This window comes from Cervus elaphus, chromosome 11, assembly GCF_910594005.1.
Source record: "Cervus elaphus chromosome 11, mCerEla1.1, whole genome shotgun sequence".
In the NCBI taxonomy this organism is placed as follows: Eukaryota; Metazoa; Chordata; class Mammalia; order Artiodactyla; family Cervidae; genus Cervus; species Cervus elaphus.
The window spans coordinates 78,086,751-78,099,205 of NC_057825.1; the positions used below are offsets into that span (position 1 = coordinate 78,086,751).

A 12,455-nucleotide genomic window follows, 5' to 3' on the forward strand; every position below is an offset into this window, starting at 1 on the left:
TCACTTGATCCAGAAAACCCCACAAGATCATGCAAATGAAGAGGTTCAAATCTTCTTGCTCACTTTACGAACATCCATGAAACTGCCCAGGCCATCGAGGATCTGAAGGATGTCACTTCCTAGAAGCAGGTGCATGCCACCCAGTCATCACAACAGTAAGGCTATAGGTCTGTTCCAGCCAAACAGCAGGCCTGGACGCAGTGGCCCAAAGAGAGTGCTGAATTTTTGCTGCCCCTGCATGAAAATGGAGAGAGTACTGTGCAGTAAGTACTGAAGGGTTTAGATGTAGATTCTTGGGTCATTGAGCCTATCTAGGTAAACAAAGTCCCCAAGATGCACAACCAAACTTGCAGAGTTCCTGGTCTGATGAACCCCTACACAAACTCACCCATGAGCTCACATAGAGATGACTGTTATTGCAAATGAGCAGACTGTTCCTAAAACAGAGGAAGAGGTGGAACAGAAGAATAATCTATCCCAGAAGAAACGGAAGAAACAGAAGAAACAAAACATATGGCCTGGGAATAAATTCAGCATAAAATATATGCAAGTAAAAGCGAAATCAGAAAAAAGGAGAAATAAAACTTAGTTTTGTGCAGTATTTTGTGCAGTGTTTCCAGTGTTCTGGTAAGAATGAAATACATATGCATAATATGAGCTATGAAATAGGAACTGCATCATTTTGGTGGTTCCACACGGGAGTTAGATGCTCTCATATTTGCATTTAAAACTGGCATTGAAAAATATAAAGTTGAACAGTAAAATTCATGCTAATATTTAAATTTTTTCTTAGAACAGCATTAAGTAGCAAAAAATGATAAGAGAAACTATGGAAGGAGAGCTTTATATTTTAGTACCAATAAGGACATTTTTGTCTTGCTTTTTGAACAAGGGGACCCACACTTTCATCTACTTTGAACCCTGTAAATTATGTAACTGGCCAAGGGGCCAGTTCTCTTAAGACCTTGACCAAAACTGACACAGCATCACTTTTGCTGGTTCTGCTGGTCGAAACAAGTCACAAGACCAACCTGGAGTCAGAGAGGAGGGGAAACAGACTCCAAGTCTTGAAGCGAGGAGCCGTGTTCAATGCTGAGATGGGAGGGATTATTGGTGACCATCTTTGAGGTCATAGGTCATCACCTTTCTGATTCCCAGTCTTCTCATTTGTAAAATGGGAATAATTCTATTTACTTCCCAGGGTTGTTTGAGAATAAAGGAATATGTATTGTGGTTGCAAGTCCTGGAACACAGTGATGCCTCACTCAGCTCACTCAGGGTCCATCCCTCCTGTTGTTTAATCTTGCTTTATAGATAATTGCTCTCTCATTCATTCATTCACTCATTTAATATTGAGTCCTATGACCCAAGTACTGCTCTAGGAGTGGGCATCAAAGCAGAGAATAAAACAGAAAGATGCCCCTGTACTGTAAACAGACAAAAGGTATAATCAAATAAGTGGTAGGTTCAGTGGGGAGAGATGCTAAGAACAAAAAAGCAGGGTAGGGCTATAGGGAGCACTGAGCTGGGGGCTGCAGTGTTAGCTGGTGTGGTTAGGAAGGCCTCAGTGAGAGAATGTCATCTGAGTAAACCTTGAAGGCGGAGTCCTGAGGATACTCCAGGCAGAGGGAGCCACTAGTGAAAAGGCTCTAAGAGGGGATTTCTGGGTGTGTGCGGAATAGCCAAGGCCCAGGGTGGCTGGAGTTGAGAGTGAAATGGAAGAGAGGGGAGAGCAGGTCCGCATGGGTCACTGTAAGGACTTTGCCTTTTACTGTGGATGAGATGAAAAGCATTCTGGCTGGTTTGGAGGGGAGAGTGAGGGGCAGCCAGGCAGGCAGGGAGGCCAGTGGATGGAGGCCTGGTTAAGGTGATCTCCTGGACGTGGGAGAAGTGTCAGACTAAGAACAGGTTCTTGGAGGTAGACTAGGCAGGGTTTACCCATCGGCTCACAGCTGACTAACTTGGCATGGAAAGCAGGTGTCAGTGCACTCTTGTTTCACAGAAGAGAAAAATCAAGCCTTGGCGAGGTCGAGTGACTTCACAAAGTCACATAGTGGCTGAGTGGTGTCTCTCGCAAGCAGGAAGGGTGACTAGGATGTGGGCACAGGTGCCATCTGCATGTGGGCGTGGCTATGACGCACCTTTCTCTGCCTCCATATCTATCACCCCATCTCCACCAGTCCCCCCACCACTTTCCATCCTCCTTTCTCCTTCCACTTTGCAGACACATCTTCTCCCAGGCCCGTTTCCAAGGGGCCTGTGTGCTTCTGGTGCCCAGGGCACCCGATCTCTGTCGATGAGAGTGTGTCACTGTGGTCCTTCTGGCCCGCCTTACACGAGTGTGTGTCTGAGTGTTACTTTGGCTGTGTGTGAGGAGTATGTGGATATCTCTGGAGGTGAGAACCTATGCGTCTTGGGGAGTGGGTCCTTAAGGGACTGAGTGCATGTGTGTGAAAGTACAGACGTGTCCTCTCTCCTCTCCCACCCATTCAGATTTGCTGTCATCCTTAAAGGCCCAGGTCAAGCCTCCTCCCTTTATGCTAGTTCCTGACCTCCCACTGCCCCGTCTGTCAGCATCACACCTTGGCTAGCCCTGCTTTCTTTGGTGGTGGTCTGCCTGATTTAGAGGGGATCTGTCTTCTGGAATGTCAGTTCTCACAATCTTTAGGCAGGAGGGGCTGCATGCACATCCTCGTCCCCTGGTCAACCATCAGCCTCCATCTCCTGAGACCAACTGCCCCTCCTTCCTCCTCCCAGTTGGGTGCTTGAATGGGAGAGGGGCACTGACCTTGGAAGGGTCTGGCAGCCCCAGGAGGCAGATGGGTGGTGTCAGGCTCCTTTCTCCCTGTGGATGGCCAGCTGACCCCAGTCCCCGCCCCAGGAGCAGGATGAAACCCCACACTGCACTCTCTGGTGAACTCCCAGGGCAGAGTTATGGGGGCCCTGGGACCCCTGAGACTTCTCCCCACTCTATAAGCCTCCCGCCTAGGGCCTTCTCCCTAAGCTCAGCCGTAGGCTCTTTCTAGTCTAAATCCCCTTTTCCTCTCTGTCCGCTACTTCCCAAGACATTGGTTCCTTAGAGAGCCCTTGGCCTTTTCTGTAGGTACCACAGGGTTCTTTTTCTTTAACCCATGGACAATCAGGCCCTCGCTTTGAGCAAGGTGAGCAGATGCCAGGAGGAGTGGAGCCACGTCAGTTCATGCTCAGGCCAGCTTGTCCTTCCCTCAGTCCTGACCAGACACGCTTCTACCCCAGGGCCTTTGTTCTGACTGCTTCCTCGGTCTGGAGTGTTTCCTCCCAGACCCTACTTGGCTTCCTCCTCCCCACGCTTTTTTTTTTTTTTCTCTTTCCAAGCTTTTGTTAAATGTCAGCTTCTCAGTGGGGCCTACGCAGACCATCCAGCTTATCAATAATTCTGTGACCTGTGTGCATATGGACACATACAAATGCCCTCAGAACACCCTTCTTCACATACACAGCCCGGTACACACACCCCCTCTTACCTACCTGGCATTCTTCATCTCCCCTTTTTCCCCATGGCTCCTACCAACTACTTACATACATTATTTTATATATCCCATCTACTGAGTCTCCTGAGCAAGCACGAGGGTGGGAGCACGTTGGCCCCGTGAGGGTGGGGATCTTGGCTTTGCTCACGATGTTTCCTGAGTGCTGGGACCTGTGTTAGGCATTATAGCTGCTCCACAGACATTTGCACCATTGTTGTTGGGCCTGTGGCTCAGAGAAGGGCACCTGTGGGAGACAGGGTTAGTCCTCTGTGGGGCTGGGGGTGCTGCTGGACCACAGGACCTGTGATCAGAGGGGGTGGACTCCATGCCCTGCTTCCCAGGGGGGCAGTACCCTTCTGTCCTGCCTGCCTTCCTCCCTGGAACCACACCCCTCAGGCCAGCCCTGCACACACAAGGGGCACACCCCCACACCCTGCATCCATGGCCCCACCTCCCCCCAGCCCTGGTGCACACACCACTGACATGGTGGCTGTGGTTTCTGGGCCCCAGAGGTGCAGACTGGAGTTGGGGCATCCTGTTCTCTGCGGCTGCAGTAGCAGGTGGGGGTGGGGGACAGGTTCCCCTGCAAACAGGCACATGCAGAGGCCCCCCTCTCCTTGCATTTTTATACACACACACACACATGCGTGCACACGCGCATGTGCACACAGACAGGTGGACAGCCAGATGGCCCCAGCAGACTGGCTGCTCTTAGACCCCAGGCACAGGAACTGTGCACCCATCTGAAACAGGGCCCCTTGGGTGAGGAGAGCGGGGCAGAGGAAGCAGCTACAGGTTCCCTTCCCGGTGCCTAAGCTCCCACCACTACTGCTCGTGCCCAAAACAGGGCTGGCCGACCTTGTCATCAGACCTTTCCTTTGGAGGAAGCATTGTGCTGTCTTGTCGTGTCAAAACCACAAAAGCCAGTGAGAGGGGTCCCACATTCAGCCTCGGTGAGGTTGTTTGTCTGCAGTTGTGCGCACACGGTCAGTCCTGGGAGCATGCTGGTCCCTTGCTCAGAACACTGCCATGACTCCCTGGTGCCCACCAGGTCCAGCTACACCCCTGATCCCAGGTCTTCCCTGTTCCAGGAAACCCCAATTCAAGGGGAGGTGAGTATGGCCTCTGCCTAGATTGAATGCCAACTCTGTGTGACCTTAGGCGAGTCACTTAACCTCCGTGTGCCCCAGTTTCCTCCCTTGCAGAGCTGTTGTGAGAATTCTGGAGATTCATATAAGTAAAGTGCTTAGTGCAGCATCTGTTGTGCAAGAAAGTTGTCTATAAGTGTTAACTATCTCCGTTATTGTTTCCTTGCAGGAGGGACCTGAGCTATGACCTCAGTTGGGGCTTGCAGCCCAGCTCCGGCCTTCCAGACTGAGCCAGAGGCTTCCAGGCCACCTGGGAGCTCATTGGAAGCTCCGAGTGTCAGACCCCCCTGGGGATCCTAAAGCAGCAGGTGGGTGGCAGGAGGGGCCTGTACACCATGGCCCGCAGTCATCTGTGGGACAGGAGTCTGCCCCAGCCTCAGACCAGTTCATCACCTGCGCCGTCCCTCGTCTTCCTGCCTCTCCAAGTCCCCTCTGCCTTGCAAGGCTCCTCTTGGGACATCTAACCCTGCAGCCTCAGTTTCTTCAAGTAAGAATGAGGATAAAAATGCCCACAAGTGGGATTCACATCCAGAGAGGTCATGGATAAACAATGCATAGCTGAGGCAGACAGTCAGGGCTGACCCTTATTACTGCCAGCACCCCATGTCTGGCGGGTCTGTGCTGGGGTTCTTTCGGGGATGCAGGAAAGACCTCTTCATGGTATGGGGGGGTGCTGGGATGAACCCTAGGAGCTGAGAGGGAGCACAATGACTGGAGCTTACTCACAGCAGCCTGATGAGGGAGGAAGGAAGGGAGGGCAAGCCGAGCACACCCTGGGCCCCAGAGGAAGTTGAAAGCCGGGCCATGGTGTGACAGTTCAAGGGCCCACACCACAGCACCCCACCCGACTCCTACCTGCTGACGTCAGTGGACTCCAGCACGGAGCCCTCCCCCAGGCTCAGGGTCTGTGAGGCAGAGCCCTGGCCTGGGGGGGCTCCCTCAGCTGTTCTCTGTACACATGAGCAGCTGGCAGAGCCTTGAGTCTTTAGGGCAGCGTTACCCTCTCTGGGCTCTCTTAATGAAAGGCAACCATTTGTGGCCCCTCTTTACAACGCCCCATCACCTCACCTCTCCCAGGTGTGGCCCTAGAGTCTAATAAGCACCTCCTATATACCTGGTGGTGAGGTATCCACTAGCTCATTTAATCCTTCACAATACCCTGAGGAAGGCATTTTACAGATAAGAAAACAGGCTCAGAGAGACTAAGTAACCTGCCTGAGGTCACACAGCTTGGAGGTGGTCAAGCTGGCCTTCCAACTCAGGCCCTGTCATGGAGTTCCTCAGGCCCCCAAGTGGGTGGATTCCTGCTGGAGGAGCCCTCAGAGAAGCAGGGCAACTAGGCCTCCTGTTTGTCAAGGAGGAAATGGACACCCCGCGCTGGAAGTGAGTGCCCCAGGCCATGCCACAGGCTCCTGGCAGAACAGGCAGGATTAGAGAACTTTCTTTTGGCATTGGATGCCTGGCGGGAGGGGCTCTGCCGGGAAAGTTCCTTCTTTTACTGACTCCAGGTCTCCACTCTTCTCAGGGAGAAGCCTTTCTGGACAGTCTTGGCAGAAGCAGAGCCCTGTCACCCTCCATCTCCAGGCCTGGCTTTATTTTTCTTCGTGGCGCTCACTGTCACTTGCAATTTCATGTGTCAGATTATTTATTATCTCCCTCTTCCTAGAATGTGAGCTCCGTGACTCGGGGAGGGCCTGTCTTGTTCCTTTGCCTAGAAGAGGAGGTGGTATAAGCTCAACAATTTTTTGTGCTATGAATGAATGAATGAATGAATGAATGAAAGGAGTCAGGTGGTAAAGGGAGATGTTTACCCTCACAGGGGAAAGTTGGGTGTGAAGACAAGCTCCTTATGGGCAAGCTAAATAGATCATTCTAGGTGGAGCAGGGGAATTACAAGTAATTTAGCAAAGGGATGGGGCCATGTAGAGCCATGTGGTCTAGCACATAGACTATAAAGCGAATGGTACCCCCACCAGTTGTACAGTTCTCAACCTGAACAACAGTACATGGTGTTCCTGGGGAGGGGAAGAACCCAACAGTTTGGGCCCCCTCAGCAGGGCTGAGTGGAGGCAGCTCTACAGCTGGGGGGACAGGCTGTACCCTCCGGGAGGACGCCACGTGGTCATGGTTAGCAGCGTGCCATCCGGTGGTGCTGTAGCCGCAGACGGTCATCCAACCAGGGCAAGCAGCTGTTCTGCTGTTAGTGATCTCTGGTGCCTGGAGTGCCCGGCGGGACCTGGTTGGGGAAATCACCCTGACACACCCCACAAACACACACCGAACGCGGTGGACAAAGATAATCACACACAGTGGGAGGGAGGGCTGTTTCCTGACCCAGCTGTGCGCTCTGGAGGCGTAGGACACTGTGTTCTGAGACGACATCTCCACGGAGTGGAGGGCTCGGCCAGGAGCCTAGCCAGGCCCCCTCCTCCTCCCGGGCCCCACCGGCTGGGCACAACAACCACCAGCCCGCGATGGTGGGGCTCTGTCTGCGATGAGTCACCTTGCCCACAGCGAGACTTGTTGGGCGATGTTATCAGCTCCTCTGCTTACTTAATTCCTTGGTTGACATCACCACCACCTCCGACCTCTCTTCTCGGCACTGCCGCCTGCAGCTTGGTGTGTCCTGGAAGGAGAGGTGCTGGAGGGCCCTTGCCAGAAGCTAGCGGGGCAGGTAAATCAGGACCCTCAGCTCTTTGATCTTTAGCCTCGGGCACTTGGCCGAGTTTCTTGCTGCATAGGAACCTTGGTTTACCTCCCAGGAAATGCCGTCTGGAGTCAGGTCTAAGAGACCCCTTTTCCCCCCTGCCTGAAGCTTATTCCCTCTCTCCTCGTTCAGATACGGGCTGAGCCCCGAGCCCCTGTGTGTCCTGCTGGATCCTGGGAGTGCAGCCCTGGAATCCAGCCCTCTGCTGCCTCAGGCATGAGCTCTCAGCTCTGTCTTATTCAGGCACAGCTGCCCCTGGGCCTTTGGGATGGGCCTCTGAGTTCCCAGGCCCAGGCTGTGCTGCCTTGCTGTCCAGTCACCCTGCCCCAGGGACTAGCTCCCTCAGACCACCCCTCACCCACCCCACCCCGCTCCAGGCAGCCTGCGGGGAACCGAAGCCCATCCTTTTCATCCATAGCCCAGGATCCTCTCCTCCCCTCACCTTGTCAGTGTCCCTGAGCTGACCCAGCATGGTCAGCGGCACGTGGAGGGTGCCATGGGGTCAGTAGAGTGGTGACAGGGGTGACCAGAGACATGTGCTGTTTCATTTCAGCCTCCCCCTGGTTTCCCCTCCAAGGCCAGATGGGATGAGAAGGGGGGGGTTCTGTTCCTGCCCCGCCCCACTGTCCTACTCTGCCCCTCCCCACCTTCAGAAATGGACAGCAGGGCAGTGAGGCCGAGAGGCCGCCAAGAGAGGCTCAGGGTCCAGTCTCTGATGGAAGGCTGCCCAAGCCTGTCCTGCCAGGGAGGCGGTGAGGGAAGGTTGCGGGGGGGGCGGGTAGGGAAAGGAGCCAGCCCTTTGAACTGCCCCAATCCCATCCTCTGTGGCCCCAGGAGACAGCTCCTCAAATGTCACTGCCTGGGGCCAGGGAAGGGGGATGGGGAGGCTTCTCAACACCCGCCACTTTTACTCCAGTTGTGAGACCAAAATGAATTGTTCTTAGAAGGAAAAAGAAAAAAAAAACAACCAAACAAAAAGACCAAAAAAACCCACTGCTGAGGTCACTCCTGTTGCCCCAGCAGCTGATGAAAAGATCCTGAGAGCAGATAACACACCTGGGCAGGGTCTGCTCCCCTCCCCCACCCCCACTCTCCCTGTCTGCCCACTCTGCACCCCAACACCAGCTGCTGCCTTGGCTTTCTGGAACAGGGCAGAATGCTGCTCCAAGTAAGGAGGGGATGGGCCCTGAAAGAGACATGGAGAAGCAGGCCTGGGCTCAACCCCACCCAGCCCAGTCTTGCTGGGTCTCTGTCCCCCAACTGCCCCGCCAAGTGGGGGACACCACTGAGGAACCAAGGACATAATAAATGTGAAAAAGTGCTTGGCAGTGATCACTAACAAGCCAATAGGCTGGGGTCCTGTAGAGAAGGAAAAAGGGAGTTAGGGAAGGTTTCAGAGAAGAGGTCACTCCTCAACGATTTAAGAACATTAAGTCAGTTGATTCCCTTTTGAGTTCTTATTAATGCTCTTCAGCAATGTGCACACCTTGAGAATGACGATACCATTGTTGAACTCAGCTTGTGGTCTGCTCAGACCCCTGGATCCTTTTCAAGTTTGAGATCACAGGGTCATCAGCTTAGTCTAGTGGGTGTTCTGCTGTAGTATTCTCCTCCTTGGCTGCAGACTAAGCTCAAATGCTAGTCAACCAGACTGCTTTCCTCAGTTAGAGAGTATAGCTTGATTTCAGCTGCAGTTTGAGCTCTTATTCCTTTTAACCCTGAGCCTGAAGCTCCCCTACACTCTCATAGCCCACAGACACCTCTCCCCGTTGGCTCAGCAGTAAAGAATGTCTGCAATGCAGGAGCCACAGGAGACTTGGGTTCAATTCTTGGGTCAAAAAGATCCCGTGGAGCAGGGCATGGCAACCCACTCCAGTATTCTAGCCTGGAGAATCCCATTGACACAAGACTGCCCATAGAGTCGCAAAGAATTGGACACGACTAACGTGACTTAGCATGCACACACTTACTTGTCATCTTTCTCTCACTAGCCCCTTCCGTCACTTGTGTGCTAAGATGTTGGTTCATGGTAAGACTCCCTACCATCTAAGCCGAAGGCTGAGTCATCCTTAACCATGGCCTCTGTCCACCACATCTGATTAGCCATCTCATCTAGTGGATTCTAACACTGGTATCTCGAGTCTTCCTCCCTTCTTCCCCATTCCCCACAACCCCCAGTGTTTCTAACAGTTTAGATCTTTTCTTAAGATCTCATCTCTTTTCTTAAGCGTGGCCAGTGGAACCAATGAGACCTCCTGGGCCATCCTCCATCCAGCTGAGTGATGGCACACACCCTCCCCTCCTGGTGGCTCCTGCCTGCCTCTCTGCCCTCCTGTCCCAGCACCGCAGGACAGGCACAGCCCACGAGCATGCTATGCTGGAAACAGCTGGGCCAGACTGCTTCCTTATGTTTGTTCAGGCCGCTGAATAGATTTCTGGGCCACTCCTTCCTCAGTGCCCCACTTTGCCCTGTCCATTCTGCTGAGCGGCTGAGAGTACACAGCCCTATTCTGCTCCCCCAGCCACAGACTCAGCCCTGACCCCAGACGCAGAAGGGCCTTCAACCTCTCTCTCCCTAGACCCTGATACCACCAAGAGTGTGGGGGTACACACCAGAGAAACCTGGGTGGGATCTTGTTTTTGCCCCTTTCCCACTGGGGACCTCAGACAAGTTATTTTATCTCTGAGCATTCTTTTCCTCATCTCTCAAATGGGGTAAAATCACTACCTGTCTCCCAGGATGGGTAATTGAGTCTGTCAAGTGCTTGGCACAGAGCCTGGCACACCATGAGAGGGTAGCCAATAGCTTTCATGTTTTCCACTCTTGTTATTAATCACTAGGACCTGGGAGAAAGTGCAGATCACTCAGAGTGGCTGACGCCTCAGCCCTTGCCTCCCCTCCCCAGACTCTCCAGCACATCCTTCATCCCCTCTGCACTTATTCAGAGCCTCCTGTTCATCTCCTTTCTGACCGTCTGCTCTCATTCCCTAAACAGCGGCTTAGGCAAGGCCACCTCGTTCCCTTCTGCCAGCCCTTCCTCCCAGGACCCAGTGCTGTCCCCACGGGGCTGCGATCCCAGCATCAGAATTGAACTCAGCCTTGGGGTGGTGTGGACTGCCATGTTCATCTTTTTATTACGACGGCAGTGGGCTTGCTCAGTAAGGCCCCAAAGTCTGACCCCAACCACACAGGAAGTGAGATGCTGAACTGGCATGCTGGCAACCCAGGTCTTCTGGCTCCAAAGCCAAGAGTCTCTCCATTCTGCCCTGCTACTGTCCCTTCCAGTCTTTTTTGCCTCTGTATGACTCAGTCTCCTCATCTGCACAATGGGCATATAAATTCCTTCTCCTCCTTCTTGATTCAGAGGAGGGAAGAATGGGGTTGGGATGGAAAGCTGGGAGGAGGTGGAGGCCATGCTGTGTGCCAGGCAGGCAAGCCTGGCTGGGGTGAGGACTGTAAGAGGGTAAACAGGAGATGAGGGAGGCCAGACCAGTCTCCACCCTTCCAGCAGCACAAGAACTGTGTCTGAGTCCACAGCGCCCCCTGCTGGCAGATCACCCAGAAGCTCCCTGTGGGCAGCACCAGCCCCAAGCTTCACATTTCCCTTTGGTGACCACTGGGAAGGTGTCACCCCTCCCCTCAGGGAGCCCAGTCTGAGGGTGGACGTGTATGCAAGGCTCAGGAAGCCCAGACTGGGGAGGGGGGTGGGAGCCAGTGTTTCTGTCTGAGAAAGGAGCTCCCTAGGCCAAGGGGTTCAACATTCTCTTCCAGAGAGCCTGTTGAAATCTCTGCCAGAAAGACCTGCAGACCGGCAGGAAGCCAGGTGGTCTGCTCCATGCCTAGCAGCTACCCATGGTTAGAGCGCCTCCCACTCCCCCATCCCTATCCCACAGGGACGACGGGGGAGACAGGTGAGGGCAGACGTTGAGAAACCAGGGCCCTTGCTTGCCCTCTACCATCTACAAATGGTCCTTTTAGCCCTCCAGAGCCCAGGCCCACCTTCCTCCTTGTCAGGACTCTTCCCTACATTGGCAGTAGTTTCATCATCTCTGCATTTCCTTAGCCTGATTCCGTGTTAGGTGCTAGGGACTCAGAGCAACAAGCCCCTAACAAGCCCATCAGACCTCCAACATGGCAGTATTCTCCCCATCTTCTCCCTTCCCACTAACCCCCTGGATGTTCCATGCTCTGGGCTCCAGGACCTTTTCTGCAGGGCAGTCTTAACACACCCTAGATTAAAATCCAGCAAGTTGTGATCACCCTCCTGCCCCCTCCCTGGAAAGTCACCACTCAACACCTCCAACTTTGGGCTCTCCTCACTGCCTTTGAGACTTTTCCATCAACCTGCACCCTTCCTGAACTGTTTACATAAGGACCAGATTGCGATCCTCCTCTTCCAGGAAGTCTTCCTGGAGGAAGCCCAGTGATTTCCCTGAATTCAGGCTTTTCCAGGATCTCCTGGCACCCCCACACTGCTGTGTCCTGGGTACATCTGTTATCCTATCTGTCCCACAGAAGCTCTGAGCCTCAGGAGGGAATACCTCTGTCACCTCCTTCCCTGGTAAGACGTGGGACATCCATCCATACATGAGCCTTTAAGTCCACTTACATCAGTGGTTCTCATTTGGACACAGTTTTGCCCCAGGGGACATTCAGCAATGTCAGAGACGTTTTTGATTGTTAGAACTGGGAGGTGGTGCTGCTGGCAGCCACTGGCTAGAGATCAGAGACACTGCCCACCATCCTACAGGGTACAGAACAGCCCCTACAACTAAGAAATGCCCAGCCCCAAATGTCAATAGTGTCAAGGCTGAGAAACCCTGGTCTCCATAAATCCACAGATTGAAACCTTCTAGGTGGTGCAATGTAAAGAATCTGCCTGCCAATACAGGATAGGAAGGAGATGTGGATTTGATCCCTGGGTTGGGAAGATCCCCTGGAGAAGGAAATGGCAACCCACTCAAGTATTCTTGCCTGGAAAATCCCACGGACAGAGGAGGCTGGCAGGCTACAGTCCATGGGGTCGCAAAGAGCCAGACATGACTGAGCACAGATGCATATGCACAGACTGAGAAATAAAAGGGTGGCCA

General features: G+C 53.3%; 1 long non-coding RNA gene across 1 annotated transcript; it reads left to right on the top strand.

Annotated features, from left to right (window-relative positions):
• Window positions 1-4,503: 4,503 nt before the first annotated feature.
• LOC122702528 lies at window positions 4,504-6,563 on the top strand. Its single transcript, XR_006343277.1, has 3 exons — window positions 4,504-4,621; window positions 4,827-4,965; window positions 6,183-6,563. It is a non-coding gene; the product is annotated as an uncharacterized LOC122702528 (long non-coding RNA).
• The last annotated feature ends 5,892 nt before the right edge of the window (window positions 6,564-12,455 follow it).